A 4,119-nucleotide genomic window follows, 5' to 3' on the forward strand; every position below is an offset into this window, starting at 1 on the left:
CCATTTTTCGTGATTAGCAACAACATGGTTCAGTTGCAAAGTGGGGTTGCAACAGTTTCAATCTGATAAGAAAGTCGATTTGCAAATTTTCGCAACTGCTCATAAGCCGTTGCGAATTTTTGCTTGCAATCGTTTCGAACTGTTGCAACGTAACATTGTCGCAACAGTTTTAAACAGTTGCGAAATTAGGAGTTCGCAACAGTTTCAAACAGTTACGGAATCAGGATGTCGCAACAGCATGTTGCAGTTGCAAATATTTTACAACATAAAAAAAACAGTGGTTTTGACTGGTCAAATTTAGTGTTCCCTGTGACAAAATCAGCTCAAAGCAGAGTTTCCCTGCAACTTTTTCAGCAAGTATTACTGTGGAAATTCACTGAAATGCTTCAGCTTTTAGAGTCAAAACAAACATGAATAAATTTCTACACCACATAATTTTTTATTATTGAACAAAAAAAATTTCAATTCTAAAAGAGAAGGCATACATGGGTTTACTCTTCAGTTTGTAAGGAATGAGAAAGGATGTAACTAATAGCAAACATAGAGTTATCGCCTAAATTGTTTTGCTTTCAAATAATGACAACTAACAACCAAATAAAGAAATCTCAGTAGAGAAACATATGGGTGAGCAGGGAGGGAGTGTTATAGTCCAGTTTCCAGCTGAGATTCCCTCCTAACTCCCAATTATACAAAGGAATCATCCATACTTTATCAATCTGAGATTATTCCCTCCCAACTACTTGTAGCCTTCGAGGACCACAAAGCTTTCAACTGCTTTTACACCTTCCACAGTATGTTCCTTTTGCAAGTCATGGAAAACAATTCAAAAAGATAGTCAATTCCAAATAACCAAACCAAATGAGAGCATTACATCTAAAAAGATGCATCAACCGTGTTTTTGTCAACAACAACGAAACCAATTTTTTGAGAATGATTCACACAAGTTCCGAAAAAGTGTTATGATTGCACCCCATCTGTAAAGTGACCAATACAGATATGCAAAAATAGGGAACCATTACTTGATAAAGTAAGATTCAGTAGTCACTTTGTTTCCGAATACTAATCAACAAGTGACTTTATTAGTTAAATTCTCGCATGCTCAACAGATTAGGTTAGAGACCGAAAAAGTTTGCTTAGTCACACACACACACACAAGAGGCTTAGCAATTAGCATCAATATCTGACTCCAGAAGTTCACTAAAAGTGCCACAAAAGGATGAAAATATCCCATACCTCGCAAGACCCTTGACCACCCATTTATTAGTGAAATGTTTAGGGACTTCGGACAAACCCTAATGAACATGGATTAAGAGTGATTTACTCCCTCAAATGCCATTAGATAAAGAATGCACAATCAAGAGATGTTGTGCTGATCATTACCTTCTCTTGTTAGAACAGAGGAGTCGGGAGATGAGGGCACCATGTTTGTGCACGGCCTCTTTGACCTGGCATAGGGAGACAAGGCAGGTTCAACTTTCCATGGAGACACTCGTTAAGGACGAGGAACGGAAGAATTTCATCCAAGCGAAACTAAGAAATGAAACAGAATAAGTATCTTCAGTGCTAAATCTTGTTAAAATCAGAACAATAAGCCAAAATACCAAAAGAATATTTAAATTAAATACTACCTTGAGGAATCTCCATTTTGATACATTCCACCTATTTAGATCATCATCACCAGTTCTAACAATAGTGCCTGTAAATGGTAAACCTGTTGTGAATGAAAATAAATGAGCATTAGAAATACGGAAGATTGGTAGCAGTATGATGTCATGCAGGAGATAATTAAGTATATAGACAAAAAAATTTACCTTTTCTCTGGAGATTCTTCTCCTTCGAATCTCATTTTGAACCTCATTCTAATCGAGTGGCTGTTATTCGAGGACTCCATATATTGACCATATGGAACAATAAACTCTTTCGGGATTGTCCTGTAATAGAGATTGGAGGAATATCTTATATTAAGTATGTAAATACAAAAAGAAATGTAGAACGTACTTATTTGTTATTTCCCCAACTCAAATATAATTTAGGATAAATGTGTTATCCAAACTACACACCTAGGTTTGTAAAAATAGAAAACTTGGTTCTTGTCGAGACAGCATGCCATAAGGTTGCAATAACACCAAGGTGCATGTTGTGGCTAGTGACCGAAGACGGAATGTTAATCTGTTTTCGCATTGCACGGCGTACGACGACACGAAGTTCCCCATTTTCACCTCTGGAAACAATACATTAGCTCTGTATCATATAGAGAAAACAAAGATGGTTTGAGGATAGGAAATTGGGGTCATCAAAAAGATAAGATACCTTAGAAATATAAATGCATCCCCAACAACAAGACTTTTGGAGCTAACAAACACACTCCATCCACTTTGGAGAAGATGCCTTCTAGGTTGACCTGGCCATTTCATGATGATGATTAACTATAGAAAAGGAACCATGTTGATAAGTAGAGAGACCAGTTTCATCAATGTAAAATGCAATGATACTCAGACCAAAATAACAGCTGACAATAGTCTTAAGATCAAATATATCCAATTGTATTGAAACCTAGCACAAACATAAATCCACTAATGGCTAATGGAATTTTGCAGCATTTATATATAGCTGATTCTAGCCATACAAACAAGTAAACCACTTTTTACCCCTAAAGATGTGGTGAAACCTCCATTCATTTCCATGCAAATCCCCGGCAATCAATTCTTGAGTAGGAGGTTTCCGGCTCAAATCCTTTAAAAAACCGAAAAAAAACAAAATCAAAAGGCCTCTCAAACCAAAAATACTCATAAGAAGCATCAACACAATCACTATAATATCCATACCAGTGGAGGTATATATTTATCTGCATGCCATCTCTAAAAAGAAAAAACCCCATATGCATGATATATGTCCAGAGTTACCCAATATGTATGCATATAGAACTTAGACCACCATATTGAAAGATAGACCGAATACATACCTTATGCCACTTCAGATTATGTGTTCCTTTTTCTTCACCAACAGTACTTTCATTTTGATTTGGGTCTTTCAACAGGCCCTTCTTCCGAAGCATCAAGAGCTCGTTAACATCTTTTACACCATGAACAATAGTGATACCTTGGAAGAGATCCATGCTTTTCATATTCCTCTTCTCTCACAATAAAATCATCCATCCCATCCTCCTCTAAGTTAACTGCTTCTTCTTCTTCGTCAACAACATTCTCGAGATGTTGAGATGAAAAAGAAATTGAATAACATTTTAGATTCGTCAGTATCAAGATGAAAACAAAAAAAGAAAGAAAAATGCAAGGAAAAAATACATCTCTCTTAAACAACTAAGATAACATTACCTTCCTTGTAATCAAATGAACTGTTCATGAGCTTTTCCTCGGCACTTCTTCCCATATGACCACTTCTATCTGCTCCATCATTGTCAGATAAACCAGTATGATCGTCCAGATCATTATCCCTCCCAACTTTCTTCAGTCGCTTGAACTTTTGACTCCTTAATCATATTTCCAAGCATGCATTATCATCAAATTCTGTCTTCAACCAAGTACTTATTCAAAGATATAAACAAACACTATGTCAAGAACAAGAATACTCACTGGTGCAGGACAGTGAAAGCCCACATTGTTATCCTGTACTAACTCAATAATTTTATGTCAACATCAATTGTAACAGACCAAAGAATTACAATTCATGTATTAAAACAACGTAATAGTGATGTATGTGAATAATCTCAATTGAAGATATGGAACTAACAAAAACTCAATACCTCATCAGAAATCCAAGGTCCTGGTTCGTTTTGACTCATGATCAGAATCACCTGCCAGGTAATCTTTAGAATGGTTATCAGTTGGTTAGCTCTAAGGTGCTTCAACGTTGCAGCTATCATAACGCATTGAACATAACACAAGGGTTAACAACCGTCACTATTTACAGAGCTGCAACCATATAGAACTAACTCTTTCAAATTCTTACATACTCAAATTCTTACTCGATACAAAATCAAACTCCAATGCGGAGAAGTTTTTACTTGGTAGTACAGTTTCAAACTTTAATACTCCCATATTCAAACTACTAAAATCAAACTCCTGAGAGAAAAAAAAATGCTGATTAAAGTAATGGATGAAT

At 36.0% G+C, this 4,119-nt stretch overlaps 1 pseudogene; it reads right to left on the reverse strand.

Annotated features, from left to right (window-relative positions):
- Nucleotides 1-736: 736 nt before the first annotated feature.
- On the reverse strand, nucleotides 737-3,115 carry LOC113351082 (annotated as a pseudogene).
- Between the last annotated feature and the right edge of the window lie 1,004 nt (nucleotides 3,116-4,119).

Source organism: Papaver somniferum, chromosome 2 (genome assembly GCF_003573695.1).
Source record: "Papaver somniferum cultivar HN1 chromosome 2, ASM357369v1, whole genome shotgun sequence".
NCBI lineage: Eukaryota > Viridiplantae > Streptophyta > Magnoliopsida > Ranunculales > Papaveraceae > Papaver > Papaver somniferum.